General features: G+C 47.0%; 1 protein-coding gene across 4 annotated transcripts in view; it reads left to right on the top strand.

Moving 5' to 3' along the window:
• Positions 1–26,815, top strand: part of P2RX1 (purinergic receptor P2X 1) — a 997,156-nt gene that overhangs the window by 67,154 nt on the left and 903,187 nt on the right. The window contains exon 2 of one of the 4 annotated variants that reach the window (XM_085646927.1): positions 860–1,013. The exons of the other annotated variants lie outside the window; for them this stretch is intronic. The gene's annotated coding sequence lies outside the window, so the exon portion shown is untranslated. The remainder of the gene's footprint in view (positions 1–859; positions 1,014–26,815) is intronic. 4 annotated transcript variants of the gene reach the window in all.

The raw sequence follows: 26,815 nt of genomic DNA, 5'->3' as shown, positions 1-26,815 counted from the left end.
TAAAAACGGGTACGCGATACTTTAATAGATAGATAAATGGATTATCTTGCAATTTACTTGAAGGCACTCCGTGACCATTGTTTTTCGCTTTCTAGATGAAGCACAATCTATCCCTAACGAGGAAGTGATTACTCCTCTAAAAGTCCTACAACAAACTACGAGTAAGCGCATCTCGTTTTCACAGTCTCAATTGAGTAGACACCATTATCCATGTATTTCAACACCCCCTTTTCCATTGAATGATATAGTAACATAACACCGCTATTCTTCTTGGGTTTAAGGTGTTTTTTCCTCAATTCCTCTAAGAGAAGATTGCTCTTTCACACACGGGCTATCCCTTCAATTTCTCTATTGACTACAAAGAGAATTTTATGGTTTTTTCTATGTAATTAATTGATATCATATTTATGCAGGAGTCTTTTTGTATTGTTCATCTGTCCTGAAGATGGTCTGACCGACTGACGCCTCAACAGACCGAAACGTCGACTATATTTTCCATTTTCACAGTACAACTGCACAGCTGATTGTTCTCTATAAACGAGACAGATCTCTGTTAAAATTATTGGATTGGATTTTTTTGTAATGTCATGATTTGTGGATAACATTGAGCTGCCTTTCCCTTCATGTTACATTATACATCCATTTGTTTTGTGTACTCCTTTTTATGAACTGTTTCTAGATAAAAATTAGTGATTCTTTCACTGAAAAAAATACCCCGTGTGTGTTGCTTTATATCATTTACTGCATTCATTTGGATTACGTTTGATCAAATCTTTATCTAGTACTTATGTAATGGTTACTCTGTACTGTATAACTGAATTGAACCTTGCTAAAACAAAATCCCTTGTTGGCCTTCCAGCACTCCAAAGTGGCAGCTATATTGACGAAGTCACGACGACAAGGAACACAACGCTGACAGCATCACACGGAGTCGACCGATGCCATCTACTGGCGCGCAGGGGTACTGCTAAGAAAAATCTTCCGGATCCAGCCTGACGACTGGAAGTTCAAAGGTAAGGAATCTGCGCATGGATGACTATATCATATCTTACAAGTAACAAATGTGTGTGCGACCTCAGAACATAACAACCCTGATCCCCCAAGGAAATCGCTGTAACACATCTAGAACCCTTCCGTTTGCACTATCATGCATAGCCAAAGAAGTGCACAAGAAATACTCAGCAAGACGTTTCAATATTTATTGTAGAATGGTGATTCTTGTGTAAAATACGTGTGCTGTGATTAAGAGTAGAATGAAATAGATTAGGGTAATTAGCATTACAAGAACAGTGAAAAGGATGAACATTTCCACCATTGTGCTAAGCCAGTATATATTTGCAGGCATATAAGTACCGGTATAATGTACTACCTAGCACTCCCTAACCTAATCTTGCCTAGGGTGTGTCATCTGCCAAATCCCTGCTGGGTGGACTAACTGCCTATTACCTGTGGGTAAGAGTCATCCGGCTGTCCGTCTTGTTGTAAAGCTGGACATCCCGTGTGTCGGTGAATAGGAATCACCTGATCTGGAATTCTGATATGAAGTGTCCTGGCTGTGCTCCTCTGCCTAAACACGGAAGTGATTTTGTATTTATAATAACAGAAACCACGTGGCTGTGTTTCAAACCCTGTTTAGGCAGTAATTATTTATTCTAGTTGGATAGTGGTATCGCCACTCGGACAAATAATAAATATGACATTTGCGCAGAGACCTTTATCCTTCGTACTAAGGGGCAGATGAACGACCGGGTTTTGCAGTCGCAAACAGGAATTTGGCCAGTTTGTGACCGCAAAATAGGTCAGTCCCATGTACAAACCATATTTTGCGAGTCACTAACCTATTAGGGACTCGCAAAATATGGTTTGCGACTCGCTATTAGGAAGGGGCATGCCAAGGGCGTCCCTTTCAAATAGCGAGTCCATCACCTATGTATGATTGTTTTGCAACTGCAATTGCGGTTGCAAAACACTCACAGTTCAACACCCTACTCAAAAGGGTGGTAAGCCACTCACAAACGTGAAGGGGTCCTCAGAGGACCGCTTCCCCTTTGTGAATAGGTGCACAAATATTTTTTAAGAGCAGACAGTGGTTCCAGGGACCACTGCCTGCCCTTAAAAAATGAAACTGAAAAGTTTTCTTTTTCTTTTTTTAAATGCATCCCATTTTCCTTTAAGGAACACGGGCTGTATTTAATAGAAAAAACTGTTTTATTAAAAAAGCAGACACAGACATGGTGGTCTGCTGACCCCAGCAGGCCACCATCCCTGTGAGTGCGAGCCATTCCCAATGGGGTTGCAAATTGCGGCAGCCTCATGAATATTAATGAGACATGCAATTTTGGACCCCGTTGGGAATTGCAAACAGTGTCTGAGACACTGTTGTACATTCATCTTTGTGAGTCGCAAATTGCGAGTCGCAATTTGACACAATTTTTGACTCGCAAAAATGAATGGTCGTAAATCTGGCCCTAAATGTTCAAGTTATCGTGATAACATACCCACGAAGTAGAAATGTAAGCAAATGCAGATTCAGAGAATGTTATCCTGCATTGACTCGCATGCAAATGTATGTCAAAAGTCATAACTTGAAATAGAGAAGGCAACTTAAGAGCATGTAAATGGCAGTGTTCCTGATAGGCCTGTCATGACCATTTGACATTAGTATTGTAGTACCTGATGCAGAATGACAGTGAAGACCTGCTCTGCTGCATGATGGTAGACATGCTTCATAAACCTAAAAGTTATGACCTTATTTGCAGTGTGGCAGCTGGTCCATCCGTTCATCAGAACAGCCACCATACTTGGAGACTTCAAGGAGGCTGGTGAAGCTCAAAACTGCCCACTCTTTACACATCACAGAAACCATCACGAAAGGCGATGCCTGACCCATAAAATAAACATGCACTTTGCACATGATCATAACATGGCACAATGATTAAGTGAAAACATTTCATTTCACTGCACTAGAAAGTGTGCCTTTACTGTCGGACTTGAAAAGAAAACATACGCTTGTTTAATCCACCCAACAAACGACTTCTTATAGCTCTACTGTGCTAAACTACTTTTATTAGAGATGTATCCCACATGAACAACTTTGATTTCCTATTTGATATTGATTAATAAAGAGTTGGCAGTTAATAACCCAATGTATAAGAATGTCACAATCATATTGTGTTACCAGGCTTCATTGCAACTAAAGACACTCCTGATACATAAACGTATATTGTGTAATTAATACTTAGAGCGCTGAAACTCTCTGCCAACCATTCTGCTGGTGCAGTATATGGTTGCAACCCAAACAATATGATTTAGATAATGTATGCATATATGTTACATGTGTATGCTTTCTAAAGTAGTTCTCAACCATACTTACCACTGACTATTTTAGTGATTCGTTGAATTTCATTTACAATATGGGCTAAAATGTACTAAACAAATGCATATTCGTTTATACTTAAATGTGCACATATGTATTAAATGTGCACCCTTGAATTGACATTTAAAGTTCTCATGGCTCTCTAGGCCTGTGTTTAACCATGCTGCATTTCATAAATTATTATGTTCTGGTTTCTGCTAACTCAACATTCATGCAGGTGCTCTCATGCATTGTTAGTTTAGAATAGATATATTTGTGTGTTAGAGAATAGATACATAACCTGGGAAAGAGACCTTGATGAGAGCACATGGGAACCCAAAGAACTAAAGGACCATTGACAGCCGACTTGTGTGTGAGAAGGAAGCATCATTCCCATGTCTAGTGTGGGATTTTGTACTGATGTTGCCATTGGCAACATAACAAACTAAAGACAGTGAAATGCCTGACAATGGTATGACCAAGTGGGTGTCACCTATAAACTCTGTGCACTATAACATCATTTTCCCCAGCTGACTTCAGAACTCTTTCTGGAACTGCTTAGGGAACTCTTCTTGGAGCTTTGCTGAACTGTCTCCCAGACTCTTTGTGAACTTCTATGCTGAGCCCCTTTTCGCAGATACTTTGGAGAACTTCCCCTTTGACTCCATACCGACACCTTCCCTGATTTCCCTGCCCCTTTGAATGGACTTGGACGATCCTTTAGACTTTATGTCTTCTGACTCCTTTAGCTCTTATTCCTAATTTATTGAAGACTCTTGTTGGAGCTTCTGTGATGCTGAAGTCTAAGTCTCTTATGTTTTAGCCTAAGTCTCTTATGTTTTAGCCCCATTAAAATGGAACTCTTCAATTTCTGATACTCTTTAACGAAATGAACAATTTTTCTCCTTTGTATTTTGTGGGGGATATATAGATTGCTACTGTATAGAAAGGATAGCTTCAGATTGTTTCCTGAACATCAAGTGTAAATGTTGTTGTTCTGCATCACAGCTACATAGCTACAGAGCAACTTGTCGGCCTTATTCTTGTTGGCATACATTTCTTTAGGAGACTAGGTTTCCCTGTTATTGTCTTATACATTTACAGTATGGTCTTGAGAGTGATCTATTTGAACTTGATTACTAATGAGAGACTGTGGCCCTCATCCTCCTTGACCTCTCTGCGGCCTTCAACACGGTCTCTCACTGCACCCTAGCCCGCAGACTCCACGACGCGGGATTACGGAAAAAGGCCCTAGACTGGATCCTCTCTTTCCTCTCCGGCAGAATGCAATGAGTCAGGGTCCCCCCATTCCTCTCAGAACCGCAACCACTTACAGAGTCCCACAAGGATCCTCCATCAGCACGACCCTGTTCAATATCTACATGGCCCCGCTCGCATCCATCGTCAGAGCACAAGGACTAAACCTCACGTCGTATGCAGACGACACCCAACTCATCCTCTCCCTATCCAATGAACCCAACATTACCAAACGCAACTTCCAAGATGGAATGTCAGCCGTCGCCAGACGGACGAAGAACAGCTGCCTTCAACACAACACAGACTAAGCTGAGATAATCATCATGGGCCCACACCTGGAATGACACCTGGTGGTCCTCTACCCTCTGTGACCCCCTCCTCACCCCCACGGACCTAGCACGCAACCTCAGAATAATCCTGGACTCCGAACTCAAAATGGGCCGCCAGGTCAACACCTCATCTGGCTACCACACCCTACGCCTACTCCGTAAGACCTTCAAGTGGATCGCCCCCAAACACAGAAAAACTGTCACACACGCTCTCATCAGTAGCAGACTTGACTACGGCAACACACACTACGCCAGGATCAACAAGAACCTCACCCGCAAACTCCAGAACTTCCAGAACGCCGCCGCCAGACTAATCCTTAACCTACTGCGCCACATCAGCCAACACCTACAGACCCTACAGTGGCTCCTCGTCGAGAAGAGAATCACCTTCAAGCTTCTCACCCACGCACACAAGGTCCTCCACAACACCGGACCCACCAACAAGAACCACCGCCTCGTGTTCCACGCTTGCTTCGCTCGGCCCAGCTCTCCCTCGCAAAAGTAGCTTGGATCAAGAAAAGCAGAACATAAGGGCGCTCCTTCTCCCTCCTCGCGGCCAAGGCTTGGAACTACCTCCCTCTCCACCTCCGACAGACTGCATCGCTCCCCAAGTTCCTAAAGGACCTCAAGACCTGTCTCTTCGATGGAACTCAGTGATCCTCCTGGAGCTGCGGACCCCCCTTTGACCCCCTCTCCCTCAGCACCAGCTCCGGGTGAGTAGCTTGCGCCATACAAACCCTTGATTGATTGATTGATTGATTGATTGATTGATTGATTGATTGAATGTGTAAGCCCCTTAAATCTCCCCCGCCCATTGCGATATGCAAGGTCCATCCGGGGAAAAAGAGTTAAGTAGTAAAGATCCAAATGTGGGCCCAAAAAACGCTGGATCAAGCTCCAATATCAGGGGGTGTTTTTGGGGTGTTACAGCCCCCCTAATAAATACATTTTCTGATAAATAGTTGGGTACAAGTGGTTTCAGGTATGGTGTGGTGTCTGTCGGATTGTCTAGAGATTTTTATATATACACAGAGAAAAACGCACACACGATTTCCCTCTCTCTGTTTGAAAGTCTTCAAATATGTTGGTTACTGTTTAGAAAATCTTGTGTTTTATCTAAGTTAGTAACCCTTCCATTCCGAATTTCTCTCCCTTTCCTCTGCCCTTTAAACCCCTCTCATGCGCCCTCCTTGTTGTATAAGGTATTTTAACATTAAATTCCTGCATAATTGTTGGAAAATCTGATATTCAGAGCCCCCCAACCTCAATGACCAAGCTATGCCCCTGGTTTTGATTCCCCCACATGCCTCTCCTTTCCACCTCACCACACTTCCTGTCTCTTTATCTCGCACTTTATCAAGTCTAATGATGACATATACATTTCGGTCCTAAAAAAGAGAGCTGGTGCTCATTGCCTGAATCCAACCACCAGCCCAAATTAGGCACTTGGGCACAGCAATATAGCAGGTCTTCTGCATGCTAGACATCGCTATTTAAAACCCATCTGTCTCAGATACTATATATCCACTGTACAAGGTTTAATAATGTTTTTTAAATCGTCATCTAATGAATATATCTGTCATAATTTGTTAAAACTTTTAAAGAGTTTCTTTAAAATAAAGAAGAAACATCATAACTGGTTTTATAAATGAAAAGTAAAATTATTTTTTGTCTATTTGTTGACCTAAGTAGAGGTCTAAATCAAATTGAATTAAAAAAAACCTCTGAAATCCTTTGAAATGTGTCTAGCCTGCCTATAATAGCATCAAAGTTCAGCATGTGGTAGGACATACATAGAAAAAAATCATAATTAGACTAGTCCAAACCAGGTTGCAGTGTCGGTTACTAAAAACCACTGTTAGTGTATTTCCACTTCATTTTTCTATCTCAATCACGAGTGTTAAAATGTTATGTTATCTCCCTTTTGCGTGGCGGCCCTTCCTGCAATTGGCGGCTTTTGTGTGCTTGCTGCGAATGGCTGAACAGATAGAAACCGCAATGGTAAAAGAAAATGGAGGCTGTGTGTACTTTCTTGTGCCCCCCTCCGCACACCCAATTTAATGATTGTATAAAAATAAAATCCATTTAACTCCTGGTGAAATTGGTGAAATGCAGGATTGTAAACCTGTTCTGCACATCGAGGGCCTGATTAAAAAACACAGGATGTAAGCAAGTCAGAAATCTACTCCTTTGTTTGGAAAAATATTTCTGACATTTTAGGGTATTCACAAAGTATTCAAGGAGTGCTCTTGAAAATCTACTACCAACATAAATTTACAGAAGTACCTCTACTAGACATCATGTACTCATGCAGATTGATAAACTGGGTTAAAATCTGCATGCATGAAACATGTGGACGTGCATTTGTACACTCAACATTGTTTTTTGTTTGTAAACAACAAAACACTTATTTTTTTCTCCACTGCAATGCACTTTTATGCTCCAGTATCTCCATAATATCTAGGAAAACTTCTTTCATTTTCCCACCCTGGAAAGACACCTACTCCTGACTTGCTGTAGTAACTTTGTATGCATTTCTAGGGTGGGAAACAACATGAAAAATGTTTGTGCAGACCCCAAACCCCTCGGCTATGGGGTAATTCATTGCATTGTGCCAAGCTCATGCACCCATAATACGCACTATCCTGCCTTGAACTCTAAATTTGCTAGTGGTGAAAAAGCTCCATATCATCATAAGTGCAATTTACAAGCCGAAGGTAATACACATGCTGAAACAAGACGTGGACTGTACTACTGAAACTGCTTTTCTGTGCATGCAAACAATTTTTGAATCGAGCCTTGAGCAAGGAGATGTGTATTGTATCTGGAGAGTTGAAGCACTTGCCCACATGGGTAGCATGCTACACACATAGGGTGTGTGGTTTGAAGTGTGTTTGATTTGATCCTGTGTAGAAAGTGTTTCCGTGTGGCTAGTGATGACCACCAAGGTGCGGTCATCGTGTTATGGGACGCAGCTCTTTGTAGTGTGATAGATGAACAGGTGTGAAAGACAGGTGTACGGTTCTAGTTGTCACTAAGCTGGCAGCTTTGGGCAGCTCGTTAGGTTCCCTTATGGTATTTCTTCCTAGTCCACTTAGTATGTCGCTGAACTGGGTTGTGCATTCTGAGATATTTTGTTAAAATGCATGGTCCTGATCAGGCATCAGTTAGAGGGAGAAAGGGTAGCGAGCTCTGCTGGGGTGGACTTTGTAATATCATCCTATATCTGATTGTCATTGTGAGATGTGTCATTGTGAGATGTCAATTAGCAGTCCTAGCGTGCAGCTTGTTGGAACCTACAGCGGTGGACTAAATTAAAATCCTCTATAGGCCCATGGCATGAGGCAGATCACTTCAATTATTCAAAATGTCTTTCCGGCTGGGGATCGATGGTTAATGACTGTGGACTGGTACAGTACCGGGAGAAGGACATAACCATTACCATGTTTGTCTTGCTTGAGTGTAAAAGTGTAGTATCAAGGAGTTTATTAAAGAGCCAGCATGAACTAAAATTGACTACCCAACCACTGAGTGTTACTGTATGAGTATTAGTGTGGCTTATATATTGTCTTGCATTGTAATTGCATTTATATTCCATTTACTACCCCTGACAAGGTGTTGTACAGTTTTACGCAGGGCAACGGCGCTGCTTCATAAGCCAACGTTAGAAGTTTTTTTGTTTTGTTATTGTTGGTTTTTGGGAGTAGTATTGCACTCTTAATGAAACCATGGAATGCATTTACTTCAGTTTCTATGTGGTAGAATAAATTAATAGGAGTTAGGTGTGATCTTTAGTGAGAAAGGGGGGGGGTTAATTCTTTGGTTGGTGGTAATAGTAGATGAGCTGTAGGAGATAAGGTATTGTTAGGTTGCAAGGGTAACAAAAGTGAAATGTTACAAACTGAAACACTTCAAAAGAAAGATCTATGGGGCATATTCTCAAGGAGCTATCGCTGAGTTAACTGCACTTTTTCACAGCCAAAGTTGCGATAAATTTATCGTCCCATTCACAAGCTGGTGCTAACAGCCCATAGCACCAGTTTACCTGCGATAGCAGCCTAAAAAAACATCGCCACAGATGACCCCCACAACTATCGCTAATGAGATGCAGAGTAGGCTTTCCCATGCGAAAAGCCACGACAACACCACTCCGCAACATTCTCAACGACCAGCCAGATCGGCGATAAGAACACAAAACAGGCGATAAGGCGCGTTAGCACCAGGAAACTAACACCTGCTCAGACCTAGTGCAAAGTCGGACGACAGCCTGCACCACAAAAGGGAGCCCAGCCCAGAGCCAAACACGAAGAACAACAGATGCACCCGGGCAACTGAACATGCAGCCCGGAGCCCCAATAGGGCAACAACACCCACCGCCACCAGCCCCAGGGCCCTCCCTCCCCAGCACCCGTCCCGGCCAAAGACATGCCACATCAACTACACTGAATTATGTACCAAATAATCCGCCTGATGTCACACAATCATTCCTGGTGACATGCATGTGTCGTCACAAAAATGAGCATCACACATTCACCTTCGAAGCAACAAATGAAAATGTATTAAAATAAACAGAACAGAAATGAAGACACATGGCGGCGCCCCTCGGGACAATCCGTAGGTCACAGCCTGCAAGACAAAAATCATGATAAGAAGGTGTGTCCTGCGCACATCAAGGGACAGAGAGAGAGCGAAGGAGAGAGAGGAAGAGAGAGATAGATGGACAGAGAGGGGGAGAGAGAGATGGACGGACAGAGGGGGGAGAGAGAGATAGATAAGAAGAGAGGGATAGGGAGAGAGAGTGCCTACACTGTGCACCCAGGCCACACTGCACCTGCTGCCACCGGTGTGTCTCCAACCACGTGCCGATAAGTAGTGCAGTTCACCAAATCACACATCTGAGACAGACCCGTCATCTGAAACAGAGTACAGATACATGAATGGCACAGTACATGCAATTGCATAAGACATAATCACATGCCCACCCCTGCTCACCCAGGCAGAGGCACCCCAGCCCCTCCCGCCACCCAGCGGTGCATGCCCACCCCTGCGCACCCAGGCAGAGGCACCCCAGCCCCTCCCGCCGCCAAGCAGGGCATGCCTGCCCCTGCGCACCCTGACCTCCCTGATCATCTTCCGCCACTGGCGTGTAGAACAGAGGGCCCACCACGTGCTGCTGCAAGCCACAAGCCTGGGGCCTGCGGACATGGCACCCTCCCCATCATGCAGCCATGCTCTGCAGGCCTCCAGGTCTCACATTTGATGCTGAATCTTGATTTCGCCATGGCAGAGGACATACCAGTGCACAGGCCATCATCGCAGGCTGCACACCCACTCAACCCTTGAGGTGCCACTAACTCTGTGACCCGCGAGGCCACGCCACGTGGCGGTAGGCCCCTGCTGTCCGCTGGCTCAGGCCTACTCTGCAGTCCAGTAGGGCACAAAAAAACCTGAGCAGTCCGGACCGCCAGGATGGGGCATCATCGCAGGCTGCACACCCGCTCAGCATTTAAGGTGCCCCTACCTCAGTGCACCCAAAGTCACCGTCCCTTGGCGGTGTGCCTTTGCCGGCCGCAGTGGATCCGGTGCCACCAAGTCCGTGCCCTGCAAGTCATGGACCCTCTATGATTGGGTATCGTGGTGCAGACACCATCATGTCACCTCTGGGCCTGCGGAATGAGATGTTGCAGGCCCCTGGGCCCCCATGCCTATATGCACACCACATGAATACATCCCAGAGAGGTTGGAAATGGCATTGAGCACGTGCGCCCGGCCCTTTTTATTGGCAGGGTCACATGTGCTGTGACGTGTGTGCTGGATGGGTGTGGCGTGGGTCTTCCACAGCCGTGAGGGAGTGGCTGTGGCATGCTGACAACTAGACCTGTAAGCAGCAGATCCTTACAGGGAAGACCTGGGACATGTTGCGTTGTCGTCCCCCCCCTGTAAGTGTAAGCAGAGTGGGCTGGCATGGCGTATGCCAGTCCAGCGTAAGGGTTTGAACAATGACCCCGGGTCTCTGGGGGTTGTTCCGTAGAGGGCTGGACAGGGAAGTAACAGATGTGTGTGTCGCTGTTGTTGCATCGGCGACACCCTCACAACATTTGGCAATGTGTCACCCTGTGACCCAAGTCCAACGACATGAGCCACATGGACGTAAGAGGAATTCACGGACCCTACATTCGGACATACTACCACACTTGAAAGACCATAGACAGGACACATCTGTGTGATCCAGAATGTTTAATGCACATTCAGTGGAGTGTTGCATCTGGAGCAGTACAGGGCGATGCAAAGCCCACTTTACAATGTTGGCCCGTGGAGGGCCAGCCAGAGTCCGTCAGGGAATGACAAGTCCAAAGGGAGGGGAAGAGTTCAGTCGGCAGTCTGTTAGCTGTGTCATTGGCGATCAAACAGAATATGGCAGTCCATTGTGAGGTACAAGGTGAGTGTCGCAGAGTGTATCGGGGCAGTGGAAGGTGATGATGCATACAATCAATCAAACATTTGTAGAGCTCACTACTCACCCGTGAGGGTCTCAAGGCGCTGAGGGGTGGGACTGATACTGTTCGAACAACCAGGTCTTGAGAAGTCTCCTGAAGACCATCAGGTCCTGGGTCTGTCGCAGGTGGATGGGGAGGGTATTCCATGTCTTGGCGGCGAGGTGGGAGAAGGATCTGCCGCCGGTGGTCGTTCGGTGGATGCGTGGCACGGTTGCGAGGTCAGCAGAGAGAAGCTGGCGGTTGGGAGTGTAGAAGGTGAGTCATTTGTTGAGGTATGCTAGTCCGGCATCGAGGAGTGCTTTGTGAGCATGGGTGAGGAGCTTGAAGGTGATCCTCTTGTTGACGGGGAGCCAGTGCAGGTCCCTCAGTTGGGCAGTGATGTGGCTGTGGTGGGGGATGTCGAGGATGAGGTATGCAGAGGCGTTCTGTATGCGTTGAAGTCTCTTCTGGAGTTTGGCCATGGTTCCAGCGTAGAGGGAGTGGCCGTAGCCCAGCCTGCTAGTGATGAGGGCCTGGGTGACCGTTCTTCTGGTTCCGGTGGGGATCCATTTGTAGATCTTGCTAAGCATCCGGAGGGTGTTGAAGCAGGAGGAGGAGACGGCGTTGACTTTCTGGGTCATAGACAGTGAGGAGTCCAGGATGAACCCCAGGTTGCGTGCGTGGATGGTGGGTGTTGGCGCAGCTCCTAGCAAGGCCAGCTACCAGGAGTCATCCCAGGTGGAGGGGGTGGAGCCGAGGATGAGGACCTCCGTCTTGTCTGAGTTCAGTTTAAGGCGACTGTTATTCAACCATTCAGTGATGGCCTTCATTCCTTTGTGGAAGTTGATTATGGCGGTGGTGGGGTCTTTGGTGAGGGAGAGGATCAGCGTATGAGATGATGTTGAGGTTGTGCGATCGCATGATGTTGGTGAGCGGTGTCATGTAGACGTTGAAGAGGGTCGGACTGAGGGATGATCCTTGGGGTATGCCGCACGTGATCCTGGTGGCATCGGAACGGAATGGGGGAGGTGGACTCTCTGGGTTCTGTCAGTGAGGAAGGAGGTAATCCAGTTCAGGGCTTTGTTGCGGATCCCTGCGTTGTGCAGGCGTGTGCGTAGGGTGTGGTAACAGGCAGTGTCGAAGGCGGCCGAGAGGTCTAGGAGGATGAGGGCCTCAGTTTCACCGTTGTCCGGCAGGGTCCTGATGTGGTCGGTGGCAGCGATGAAGGTGTTGTTCTCTTTGAGGAAGCGGGTCAGTTGTGTATTGACAATCTTCTCGATGACTTTCACCGGAAACGGGTGCAGGGAGATGGGCCGGAAGTTCTTGAGGTCCTTTGGATCTGCCTTGGGTTTCTTGAGTAGGGCGTTGATCTCTGCATGTTTCCAGCTTTCCGAGAAGGTGGCGGTCTCGAATGAGCTGTTGAAGATCTTTCGGAGTTGGGGTGCGATGATGGAGCTAGCTTTGTTGAAGATGTGGTGGGGGCAGGGGTCTAAACGGTGAGCCGGAGTGGATGGTGTTCATAGTTTTGATGGTGTCTTTGTCGTTGATGTGGTTCCAGACGGCCAGGGGGCCTGGGTGGCTGGGGGGCAGAGGGTCTAAGGTGTCGACGGCTGTCGGGGGTCTGAGTGTTGAAGCTGTTGTGGATGTCTATGATCTTGCGGTGGAAGAAGGTGGCTAGAGAGTCGCAGAGGTCTTGTGACGGCGGGATGTCGTTGGAGCTGGAGCCGGGGTTGGCGAGTTCCTTCACGATGTTGAAGAGCTCTTTGCTGTCGTGTGTGTTGGATGTGTGTGTGATGCAGAGGGCAGAACCAAGCTGAAACCTGTCATATGTCAGAGATAAATGCTACCGTTTCTTCCGCACCAGTAAGGTGGTTTCATCCTCATCTTCATCCTCTGCTGTCTCATGTGCCTCACGTGTGGGTGGTGCTGGCCTTCCTCCAGCACCATGTGGCCGTGACACCTCAGGGGCCGGAGGTGGAATGTCTGCCGCACTGTGTGGCACTGGCACTTCAGGGGGCGGAGATGTGGATGTAGTGGTAGCAGCAGCATGCATCGGCGCAAGACCTTGTGGCAGCAGTGCCATGAGGATGGTTTTTAGGTCATTGTGGAACCCAGCTACCTCTTGCTGGTGTGCAGCCGTGGCACCTCCTCTTTCCGGTATTGGCCTGCTCCATGGTGTCCATGTGGCTCCGCATGAGTCCCAACTCCCGGGCGAGCTCGCTGGAGCCACTCTGACTAGACAGTCGTTCTTGTCTCAGAGTCAGGACTCTGGTGATCTCAGCCATGGTTAGTTGGAGAGCATGGAGCAGACTGTGGGTGTCCGTTAGGGACTGTGAGTGGTCCCTGATGGGACTTAGACACCCACGTATGGCATCTAGTTTGTCTGCCATGCGGCCAAAGCCCACCCGCACCTGTTCAGCCAGCTGTTCCTGGCATCCCACCACACGGGGGTCCTGGGAGGCAGCCGTGGTGGTGGGTGCTGCCTGTTGTGTGGTCTGTGCAGGGGGTGGGGTGTCCCTGTTGCAGCTGGGCTGGCCTGCTCCTGGAGGTGGGCTGCAGAGACTGTCAATGACGTCTTGGAGGGCGTCGGAGTCAAAGCTCTGGTGGTCCTCTTCATCATAAGAGAAGAGAGGTTTGGGCTGCTCTACAGGAGGTGTTGATTGTCCCTCTGCAATATGAAGGGAGGATGCATTTTGACAATGTGTTTACATGTGTGTTTTCGGATCGTACATGTTCACACACAGACTACATGACTGTGTACATCGTGGCGGTTTTGGAGGGACTGCCTATTTGCTGCAGGACAGTGGACATTTCGACAACATCACGGATGTGTGTTTGAAGTTGTACATTGTCTACTCACATTTCCCTGCAATGCCACTTGTGATTGTCCAGTGTCTACACCCAGTAGGCGCCAGTTGTGTCCTGTGTTCTGTTGTGGACGTGTTGCGGTTTATGCCACTTTGTTGTCAGTGTTGATGTGCTCAGCATGTTATGTGTGTGTGCTGCATTGGGGGGTGGCCCCTGCTGCTCTGTTTTGCTGCCCCTTATCCCTTTCATGTGGTGTGCCTTTGACTTCTGTGCTTGTACAGTGCTGACATGTAGCATACTTGGGTATATTGTTCTCTTGGTGTGAGTTGTGGTCTGGGGCATGATTTATCTGCAGATGTGCTCAGCTCAATTGTGCATGTGTGCCATTGTGCCCATCTCCCCCCAGTCCCTGGTCGTTACTCACCCTGTTGCTGTTGCGTCCGGTCCTGTTGAGCAGTGTGCGTTCCCCCGACTCCAGCCACCGTCTCCCCACTGATGACTGTGGACACCATTTCCTCCATGTCGTCCAGCTCCTCATGTGGCGCAGGACTCCCACCTCCAGTCTGCATTGCTGCCTTCCGGTTGTTGGCGAGTTTCATCTTGGTTTTGCGCTTGACATCATTCCAGCGCCTCTTGACCTCATCCATTGTCCTCTTCAGTACTCCGACTGCATTCACCTTGTCCACGATGGACTGCCATAGTCCATTTTTTGTTGCCAATGACACAGTGGAGGTGACGAACAGTTGTTGATGGTGTTCGACCACCTCCGTTATCAGGATCCTATTTTCCTGCGGACTGAAGCACTTCTTCCTACTCTTCTTCTCCTTGCCATTCCCTAACCCCGAGGTCCCAGGTAGGTCCTCCGGGGTGCTAGTGGGGTTCTGGTTCTCCTCCGTACTTGCTCCGACAACATCCATTGTGCTTGGCTGTTGTTTGGCATTTGTTTGTCATTTTTTTTTCTACTTTTCTGGTGATTTTTCCCGCCTGAGGCATGTGAATTGCAGGACTGTAGCTGGTTTTTGCTGATTTTTGTATCGCGATTGGCCTAATCGCAGCTTTTTTTGTGTTCGCATTCTTGTGGCGTGTTGTTGATTTTAACGTGGTCAGTTTTCGCGTTATCTGGGGAATATCGCATGGTGCAGCAGTGTTAAGAATGCTTTGTTAACACGGTGTAATTTCCCCACGATAGACTGCGATGTTGGAGGTTGCGTTAAGTAACTTTTGCGATGGTCATCACACGTTCTTGAGAATATACCCCTATAAGGTGCCGATTCCGATCCGGGTCGGAAAGCACTCCGACCGAGCCAGATTCGGAGTGTTTTCCGACCGAGCCGGAGTCCTGCAGTCCGACCGAGCGAGTATGATGCGGCTATATGCTGCCGGACTCGTTTCGGTCGGACTCCCATAGAAGTCAGTGGGAGCCGGATTTACGACGCGTACATGGGCTCCTATTGACTGAATGGGTACGTCTCGCTCAAGGGCGCCCCTTACAGTGGGTACACGTCAGTGCCATCTGCACCGTACATGCCTGTGTTGGGGGGACCCTTGGGTCTCCTCCTGTGTCCGAGTCATAGGGCTGCGGGTGACAGGAGGTCCGACGCGGACCACCAAAGGCAACCACCCGGATGTTTTGCGAGCCGGACACTCCAGCTCACACAGGCTTTCCGACGCGTGCATCGTACTGGCTCGGTCGTAAATCGAAACCATTGCATGCCACGGTTAGCTTATGACTGAGACGTACGGAGCGGTTCGGACCCGGAAACGACTCAGTCTGTGAATTTCACGTAGCTCGCATCGTACCTGCTCGCCCATACAGCTGTACGAGTCGGGCGGAAAACACGCGTACGGCTCGTAGTTTTTCAGGCCGGATCGCGTTCAGTGCCCTTCCGACCTGGATCGGAATCGGCCCCTAAGTGTTAGAAGAAGGACCTGTTCAGATATTTTTCCAAACACTGCATGATGCAAGAATATATACATAGTTTTAAACTCACTGTAGGGGTTATTTTTAAAAGGGAAAGCTTATATGCTAAAATCGTAAAACTTTCTTCCTCTTTGTTTTTTTGTGAACGTTTTCTGGAATTCTGTGTTTTCAAATAGTGGCAAGTTTTCTTTTCACAAAATGGGGGTTTATCGCGGTTGCATGTTGTTAGACCTGGCATCCTTGGCATGGTCTTTTTGCCTTTACCTCCTGTATTTTTTATGGTGTGCTGGACTTTGTTTTTGCTTATTTATGTTCTCTGGGCACTTTACCACTTCTGATCAGTGTAAAAGGGAATGTGCTCCGTTTGTAAATTGTTATTCTCATTGGTTATTCATGATTGGCATATTTGATTTACTAGTAAATCCCTAGTAAAGTACACTGTGTGTGCCCAGGGCCTGTAAATCAAATGCTACTAGTGGGCCTGCAGCACTGATTGTGCCACCCACATGAGTAGCCTTGTAGACTTGACTCAGGCCTGCCATTGCAGTGCCTGTGAGTGGTGCAGTGTAAACTGCCATGTTGAAAGTGGCAGGTGCACACACTTGTCAGACTCTAACCTTCCCTTTTTCTACATGTAAGGCACCCTTAAGGTCACGGTGCGGTATGTGTGAAAGGTAAGACATAGGCTTGCGTGCTTTATATGTCCTGATAGTGAAATACTGCCAATTACATATTTCACTATTGAAAGGCTATCTCTTCCATATCTTATCATTGTGGCTGCCTTGTGACAACTTACAAGTGTCACTATATATAGAGATTTAGTGTTTGGGTTCCCTGAGCTCAGAATTTAAAAGGGCATCTTTTAGCGGAGGGGGTTTTTAGATTGTGTGTTTGAAAATGCCACTTTTAGAAAGTGAGCATTTTCTTGTTTAACCACCCTGTGCCTCTGCCTGCCTGTGGAATCAACGTTTGGTTGAGACTGAAAGGTGCTTGTTTGTGCATTCACTCTAGACAGTCACACAAAGGGTGCTGAGGTGTGCCCTGCATATTCTGATGACCCATCACCAGGCTGATGGATCTTCCTGACCTAAAGTAGTGGAAGGAGTTGTCACTGACACCTGAATAGGGCTGTGCCTGTCCTCTCACAATGTTGTCTCCTCCCCGCTGGAGTATTTCTGGAGCCAAGGCCAGGCAAGGACAGAACATGTACACCACAAAGACTTTCTTTTGCAGTATGCCTACTTCAAAGGCCAAAAGGGATATAAGTATTGGACCTGAAACCCCAGTCTTTTAGAACACTTCTGGATCAAGTTGAACCTTTGCCAAAGAGAAGAGCTGTGAGGAGGAGTACTGCCCCTCTGCTGTGTTTTGCTTTGCTGGGGTGACCTGCAATTGCTGCTTCTGCTTTGGAGAGGAAAAGGACTGAACTTTGCTGTGATCCTGCATGCAAAGTTTCTCCAAGGGCATGTGTGTGCTTGCCTTCTGTTAAGAAGTCTCAGGGCCATCAAAGACTTCATCTGCAGGATCCCTGAGCTCCACTGCTGGGAGTTCTGACTTGCCTTGTGATGCCAATTCCAGTTCAGAACCCTTAGAGGTTTTTCTTTGCTGCTTGAAACCATCAAAATTGACGCATCGCCCTTCCAGCGCCTGTTTTTCCGATGCATCACCACCGTGGGGGCGAAATTTCCATGCACCGCCAACTTGCTGCTATAGATATCAACGCGTTGCCTGCCCGCGGCCGAAGAAACCACCACAACCCGAGTTCAGCGCACCGTGTCTACGAAGTCCGAGACCACTGCACTGACTCTGACGCAGGTTCTGCTGCGCAGCTAAAAGTGTCAACGCATTGTTGGACCGCAAATGAAGAAAGCGGCACCGGGCCTGGTTTGCTGCCACCGCATCGACCTTCAGCAGGTCCGGATTTACACGCATCGAACCTGTGTGCCAAGTTTTCCAAGGCATCACCCGCATACCAGAACCGTCTTGGATTTCGGCTCATTGCTTACCATTACAGTCCAGATTCGACACAACACTTCTGTGTGCAGCAGAACTGATGCATCGCCTCCCCAAGGACTCAGGAACTGACACATGGCTATGTTTTCCGACGCCTCCACAGCTGTTTTTCTTGTGAATTTCGACACATCAGAAGGTACTTTGTGTAAAATCAAGTGATATTTCGTGTTGTGTATGTTTGATATTTGTCGCTTTGGTCTTGTTTGGTTTAGATAAAGATACGTTATTTTTCTAAACTGGTCTGGTGTCCAGTTGTTGTGTTTTCACTGTGTTACTGTGTGTGTTGTGTGCAAATACTTTTCACATAGCCTCAGTGATAAGCCTGACTGTCCATGCCAAGCTACCTAATGGGTGAGCTGGGGTTATCTGGGTGTGTAACTCCCTTACCCTGACTAGAAGGAAGGGTCCCCACTTGGATGGGGTACATAACACTGCCAACTAGTGACCCCCATTACTAACACATGTTGTTAGAAATTGGGTCCCTGACTGGCAGAGGTATGCAGCCTGTTAAAGCAGGAACCACAATCCTGTACAGGGTAAGTCATATACACACCATAAATTAACCTGTTCTCATCCTCTGGTAGCTGGGCACAGAGCAGGCAGGAATAATTTAAGAGACAATGTGTAAAGTATTTGTGAAACACTTCAAACAATAACACAAGGAACACATCACAAAAAGCCTCCACACCAGTTTATAAAAATAGCTTATATTTTTATGAACAATGCAAGACCAAAACAGTAATAAGTATAACCAGGGTTATTGATTTTTAAAAAATAAATAAAAATATATTTCTTAAAAGCTGATAGTGTCAACTGAGGATGGTCGTGCCTGACTGGGGTGAATTCAAACGTTCAGGCCAACCATGAAGTAGTGCGGGTCGGAAACAGGAACCAGCCTTGCCTGCTGAAAAGTGCCTTGTTGCATCATGGATGGAGCCGAGATGCAAGCAGCAAAAGGAAGTGATGGGTCATCATCATGCTGCCAGCTGAAGGCGATGCCTCGGTTTCGAGCTTCACAAAGTCGGGGATGCAACAGAAATTGCACTGATGGCAACGCAATATCCTCGGTTACCGCAGCACCCGCTATGCGTTATTGTGGAGGAAGATGCACCAGTTCTGAGTGGAGCAACAATGGCAATGCATGCATTTTTGTAGTTGCAGCACTTTATACCCACATCTAAGGGTCCAGGACTGGATCAGTACCACTTTTCAGGGCAAGGCTTGCAGCAAGCAAAGTCCAGGTGCTGTTGCAGGTGAAAAGAAGTCTTTGATGTCCCTGAGACTTTAGAACAAGGGGAAAGCCAGCTTGCCTTTAGAGTCACTCTAGGTTCAAGTTAGATGGGTCCAGACCTTCCTCAGCAGGGCAGAGGGTAGCAGGCAGCAGGGCAGCATGGCAGAGCAGAGTGGCAGTCCTTGTAGCAGCTCAGCAGCTGGACCTCTGCTGTGTGTGGAACGGAGCTGCTGACTGCAACACAACGCAACAGAAGGAGCCGAGAACGCGGACGCAAGGCCGACGTTGCCCACGCCGATCGCGTTCACGAGCGCGCGCGCTTCCTGAATGATCGGAAGAACCAGGTAGCAAGGAGCGAGGCGCGAGGTGGAAGACGCGGCGGCAGGCAGGCAGAGAAGCCTCCCAGGCTGCCACGGGTGGTAACGGCACCGAGTACCGAGCCATTTGCCCCCATTGACAAGGCAAAGCCAATAAAGGAAATAAAGCTGGAGGAGAAAGCCTGTGGTTCAGCAAGCATGCAGTGCGTGGGGTAAGCTTGAGGCAAGGAAATTGTGCCTGAGAAAGCTGAAGGAATACCCTGGCACAGGTGAAAGCAAATGGTAACGTGGTGATGAAAAGAAGGGAAGCGGATTGAATCAATTCGGGCAGATCAGCCTGTTCACGCACAGCGGAGGTAAGAGGACCAATAATTGTTTAAATCGAGTTATATATATGAAAATCTTAACCAAATTTGGTACTAGTTTATAAGATATAGAAGATTGACACCCCCAATTACGCTTACAAGAAGGGTGGGGGTGGAGCAAACAGACGGTAACGCAATACTCTGGTGGAAAGGGGACTAAATACATACAGCCTAAGCAGCAAGCATTTCTATCTAAAGATGGAAAGCCAAAGATATTGTATGATGGCCCCAAAAAAGACCAAAAGCTACAAAGGACAGAAAGAGCCGGATAGCCCCATTAAGGAAATTGTGCCTGAAAATGAGCCCCGGGGAGAGAGCATGGAATCATCTAAAGGCGTGGCAAAAAGGTCTTCTAAAAGAAATAAAGATACAACCGAAGGCACCCAAGGTGGAGCAAAGGGAGGCACACAAGTATCAAAATCAATCAAAGACTTTCTAGGGAAACATTTAAAAAAATTGCAAAGCCCAGTGAGAACCCCGGATTTGAATAAAGAACTATTGTATGAACAAACAGATCTGGAGGACTGTGTAGCCAGGTCAGATGTACCCTTTAGTAACCAACTGAACCAAAGCCCAATTGAGGTCACCCCGGAACCTAGACTATCTTCCTCACCTCATATTTTCTCCCTGTCAGATGGCATTGATATGATTTGTGAAGGGATGAAATTAACCAATTCTAGAAGAGAACAGAGAAGTGACTCTGATCAGATTAGAATGTCCACGATCGCAAAGAGCATGGAGCAACATGAAACTCAATGAGCAGAATTTATAGAAAATTCAGTGCGTAACAATACTTTGGGTATAGATATATCAGCGACCTGTCGAAATAGAGAAAGGGAGAAAAAAAGGCAGGAAGGTTATACCCCTAAACCGTTCCCAACTTGTATGCTCCTTCTCTAAATGCCCTAGTCTGAGGGAGCTGGGATCAAAGGATTTAAAACAAGTAGGGTTCAGTAATAATATTAATGGGAAAGAACTTACAAGGGTATTATTGTACTCAAGTTTGGTAAAAACAGCAATTGCGAGGGCAGAAAAAGAGACAGCAAAAGAAGGGATAAGGTTGATACCGGCTAGAGAAATATAGGATAGGAATCAGCACGAAAGAGTCTTTTTAGCTTGTCATTCAGGCTTGGGAAGAAGGCAGATAAGTCTGATCCTAGGCGAGGGAAGGCTAGGAGAAAATATGAGAATGGTAGTTGAGAACCACGAGACAGGTATCCCTTGGGGTTATTGGTCCATCAATGATAGCTGGCCAAATGCCCCATATGGGCATAATACCGTTGACAACCATCTCAGCGAGGTCGATTAGGGAGGAGGGGTGTTGCATAGCATGAACCTGTTATCCTGGAATGTAAATGGGCTAGGAGGGGAGACAAAAGTAGAAAGTATAAAAACCCTAGCCCGAGGTGTTGAGATAATAGGTATGCAACAATAACCCCGTCTTTGAAGGTTTTGTGCAACTACATAAGCCAGCAAGAAGAAAAAGATTTGGCCGCCCGGCTGGGGGCATTATGACTCTCGTCTTAACTAAAAGAACGAAAAGGGTCTTGACTGTAAATACGACATGTAAATGGTTACTGGTCAGCGATGTATCACTGCTGGAGTCAGAAGGGTTGTATGATCACATGATAATTGTAAATGTCTACATTCAATGGGGAACAAACAAAGAATATGAGGTAGAAATGAGACGTTTTGAAAATGATCTAGATATACTGTGTGAAAAATTTGAAAATGATACAATAATTGTAATGGGGGATTTTAACCATAAACTGAACCCCTTGAGATATGACCGGTGGTTTAAAGACCACTTGAGCTCAAATAATATATCCCCAGTTATCTTTCCAAATTGTACTATTTCTAAACAAGACGTGAAGTTGGGCAAATATTTGGGGCTAAATGGATTGTTTTGCCTAAATGGCAGATGGGAAAAAGACTGCACCGCAAAGCAGACCTTTAAGATAGGTTCCCAACTTTGCCCGATTGATTATGTATTCATTCATGTGTGGAATTTTGACCTCAATAAGGGGTTTCAGATAACTCCTTGTGACTGTAGTGTCCACAATATTCTGCAATTCGTATTAGCAAGGGGACACCCAAGCTCTAGAGAAATAGTTCTCCCTTAACAAGTTCAGTACCCTAAACGTCTGACAACAAGACTAACAGAGCAATATATCAAAAAGCTAGCTGGATTTCAACAGGAAGTGGGTTTGGAAGATGCTAGGACTAAGAAAGTGTCTTGGTTCGAGGAAAAGATAAAAGAAATGGCGCAGTGCCTTAAAGTAGAACTAAAAAGTAAGGAATAGTGCACAATTGTTAAGCAATCAACGCAAGGCAAACAGCCTAGCTGGTTAACGGGGAGTGTTTAACTAAGAAAAGGGTAATAAAAAGAGAAAAAAGAAGCCTAAGGAAAAAATATGATCCAATAAGGCACAAAAATCTAAGTAATGTGAGGAAGGAGTATAAAACGCTAGTTAGAAATTTGAAGAGGGCCTACAAAGAGAAATGCTGGGTAAACACCCTGGAAATTATACAACCTAAAAACCTGCGTAAGTTCTGGAATGTGATAAAGGAAGCATCAGGTCAGGCTAACGGGGCTATGCCCTGTGTAGTAGAGGAAGCAGCATGGGAAGAATATTTAGGTGAGTTATACGGAACAGATGTTGAAGTGACAGGTGAGTATATCTGTCACTGGAGGGAGGCTGTGGTAGATCTAAAACCTCTTTTTACAACAGAAAAGGTAAATAAAATTATAAGAAGTTTAAATCTAACCCGTGCCGCAGGACCTGATAATCTACCAGCAATTATTATAAAATCCCAGCAAGATTGGTAGGGCGGACTTTTTTCCAGTATGTTTTTGGCAATATTGGAGTCGGGCCAGATCCCTGAAAAGTGGAGGGGAGCAGTAATCAGACCTATCCACAAGAAGGGAGACAGGAAAGCCCCAAAAAACTACAGACTTATTAATTTACTGGATATTGGGGAAAAGGTATTTTCCAAAATAATTCTGGCCAGTGTAAGAACGTGGCTCTGTATATACTGCACCAAAGTAAGGTTCAGTGTGCAACAGTCCCCAGAGGTTTGGCAGAGGCTAACGTTCGATATAACCTTACTCTCTAAAGTGGTAGCTTGGTCGAGCAGTAAGGCAGTATCAGAGGACAGTGTAAAGCATTTGCTGTACACACTCAGTCAGCAAATGGTCTCACACACTCAAGAACTGAACTCTAGGCCAATGGTTTGTATATACAAATATATAGTTGTTTTATTTTAGAACCAACAATAGGTATCAAAATATACTTTCTCAGAATGAGATTCTTTAGTTAAATACTTTCAATAGGCAATAGACTTTTGAATGCAATGGATACAGTTGTTGCAATAGGCTACACAATTCAAACACAATTAAAACATTGAGCTCATGGGACTTTTTAAGTAAATGCAATTTCAGTTACTTTATGTATGATTTTCTTACTCAGGGTTGGATCCTGGATTCAACCCTGGTGCATTTCCTGTAAACAGTTGAAAGAAATCGTTTTTGTTACACAGGCGATTTTTAAGGAATATTTGTAAGTTTCAAAAATCAACACTTAGAAGAATTTCTGGCAAAAAACAGGCAATGTTATCCTATGGAGGAAAATCAAGTTATAGGTAAGTACGGTTGTAATTACTTTTCAGGGCCAGTGCTGGGCACCAAGATCCAGCACTGGGATCTCTCCTGATAGCAGGTGAGTAATTTTGTTTTCGTTGATCGGCTGATATTTAGTGAATATTTTAAAGTTTCAAAACTCGACACAGAAGAATTTTCAAGTGAAACCAGTCAATGTTACCCTATGGAGGAAAAGTGAGTTGTAGGCTTTTGGGTAAGTACTCAACTGGCAGAGTTAAGGTTCTGGGCATAGACTCAGGGGTCTCCCAGGGTCAGGTAGGTACAGTTGTTACACCCTCAGCGGCACAGGGGCAGCCGGTTGCAGAGAGAGTTAGGCCCAATGTTAGCCTATGGCGGCCAGGGGGCCTTTGGTTGGTGGCTGCTAGCAGGCAGGCCATGCGGCTGTGGGAGCTGGGCTCCTGGTCACTTACTCAGGGCAAGTGTGGAAGTAGATTAGGATAGATGTTGCACTCCCAGGGGCACTCGGGTGGCTGGGTGCAGGGTGCTTTTGAGCCGTTGGGCGCTCAATGGATTTCAATGGAGAAGCTCAGTGACGAACAAAGGCTGCAAGCTCGGGGACGAAGATTCTTCAGGTGCGACCACCACTTCGAGAGGTAAGTTGGGAAGCTGTAGGTTAGGTAGGCACCCAGGAGCTGGGCACAGGGGGCCGCAGGGCGCCGGGTGCAGGGGTGTCTTCGCGTCGGGAAATCTTACCCTCAGCTGGTCGAGGTTGGAGGGGTCCCTGGCTCTGAGGTTGCAGGCGTCGTCAGGAGCGTCAAGGTGGGTCCTTGGGTGCTGGATTCTTGGTCACAGCCACCAGGGGGAACGTCCTCGGGGTCTTTGTCCACTCAGGCACAGGCCAGGCTTGGCGGGTGCAGAGTGTGCAGGAGTCGCGGTTCCTGGTTGGTACCAGGGGCTTGTTAGTTGCTTTGAGCAGAGCAACTGCTCGTGGCAGTCCCAGTCTTTTAGAGTCACAAGACAGTCAGGTCCTCTGGGGTTTTCGAGGTTGCTGACCACTGGAGACGGCAGGTTTTAGCAGGAGCAGGTTCGAGGGTCGACAGGCCTGTAGGGCTGGAGCCAAGTCAGTTGCTGTCATCCTCTTGTTAGCAGCTGCACGGCAGGTCTTCTTTCTTCTTGTTCTTCTTCCTTGTTTCGGATTCGGGATCTGAGGAAGGAAGGTTCAGGGTGCTCCTAAATACTAAAGTTAGGGGCGTTACAGGTAGGTAGAGGTCAGGGACCAATGGGTGCCTTCCCTGGGGTGGGTACACCCCCGATTCTGCCACTCTCCAGTGGGAGGGGGGCAGGAGCCTAATCCTGATTGTGCAGGGCTCCCCATCCTCAAGATGGCAAGAGCCCGGAGTTGTGCTTCACCTCGCCTCCCCCACCTGAGGGGTGGGGTTGGCAGAGGCTGGCACACCCCCTTTCCTCACGTGGACTTTCCCGTCTGTCTTTCTGCCAGAGTGGGGGGTCAGAACCGGTGGGGGCCAGTTGCTGAGTACAGCAAGGGGCCTGTAGAAGCTCACAAAGGCGGCATGCCTTTGAAGCTTCCCCTGCCCATCCTGGGGGAGGAGACCTAGCAACTCGCCCAGGATGTGCATTGTTGCAGGCCCAGGAGAGCGGATGGCTCTCTACCCAGGGGTACAGCAACATGTCTGCTGTGTGGCAGCTTAAGCAGCCTCTCAGACAGGACATGGATGGTGGGTTAAGTTCAGGGGCAACTCTAAGTTGCCCTCTCTCGTGCATCTTACATTGAATCCCACACTGGCATCAGTGTGGGTTTAATGTGCTGAGAAGTTTGATGCCAAACTTCTCAGTCTTCAGTGTAGCCATCACGGTGCTGTGGAGTTCGTGTTGACGACCTCCCAGCACCATATACTCTTAATGGCAGCACTGCACTTACAATGCCCAGGAATGGACCTGGGTACTGTAGGGGTACAGGGCTCATGCACCTGTACCCACACCACTGGCTTAGTGCACCCAGCTAGAGGGGTGACTGAGGTATGCCAGGGCAGTGTGTTTGTGGGTATGGCACACAGGGATGTGTGCCATTTCGACTCTCTGTTTTGTTCTGCACCAAGACACTCAGCCTGCAAAGGCAGTGTGTGTGTGTCAGGGTACAGGGCCTCTAAGGGTGGCACAATAAGTGCTGCAGCCCTTTGGGGCTTTCTCTGGTCACAAGGCCCTGGGTACCTAGGGTATCATTTACCAGGGGCTGACATGTGGCCAAAGATGCCAATTGGGTTTTGGCTTCATGCAGTTTTAGGGAAGGAACACAGGCCCTGGGTACCTGATTGGCAGGAGCTCAGGGCACACTCAGTCAAAGTACATCAGTAATTCAGTAAAAAGTGGGGGCATACCATGCAAGAAAGATGGCACTTTCTCACAAGCAGTTTGAAAGACTGGGTGGAACAGTGGTAGATTGTGCCAGTGGAACAAGGAGGTTTTAAGAAGGGGCATTCCATGATCGATCACTGTTTTGCAGTGTGGGCAGTGGCGCCAACGTCTAAGGAAAAGCAGGGGAAGCTATGCTGCTGCTTCGTGGACTTCCGCACGGTATTTAACCTAGTGGATAGGAGATGCCTTTGGGAGTCCTTAAGAAAATTCAGTATCCCAGAGGGGCTCTTGGTTATCATCCAGGACTTACATAAACATAACTGGGCTCAAGTCATCAAAGATACAGATGGAGCCTTGACACCTAAAATATTGATTAAGAATGGTTTAAGGCAGGGATGTGTATTAGCCCCCTTATTGTTTGCAATATATCTGGCTGATCTCCCAGCCACCTTGGAAGTGAAAAGAAGTGCCAGCCCTATGATGAATGGGAAACATCTTTCCTGCTTGCTGTACGCTGATGATTTGGTAATCTTCGACCAAACGGAGATTGGATTGCAAAGGAAGTTATCTGCCTTTAATGAATATTGCTTGGCTAAACGCCTGACTGTAAATATGGATAAAACTAAAATCCAATGTTTTGGGGAAAAATCCAGAATTTTAATTGGTATCTGGGTTCTATCAAATTGGAAATGATGAACGAATATAGATACCTTGGTATTTGGTTAGAAAAAAACTTTACAATGGGACATCCATCTGGTAGCCCAGAAAG

The sequence above is a fragment of the Triturus cristatus genome, chromosome 3_2 (assembly GCF_964204655.1).
Source record: "Triturus cristatus chromosome 3_2, aTriCri1.1, whole genome shotgun sequence".
In the NCBI taxonomy this organism is placed as follows: Eukaryota; Metazoa; Chordata; class Amphibia; order Caudata; family Salamandridae; genus Triturus; species Triturus cristatus.
This window is presented reverse-complemented; position numbering and strand designations above follow the sequence as displayed.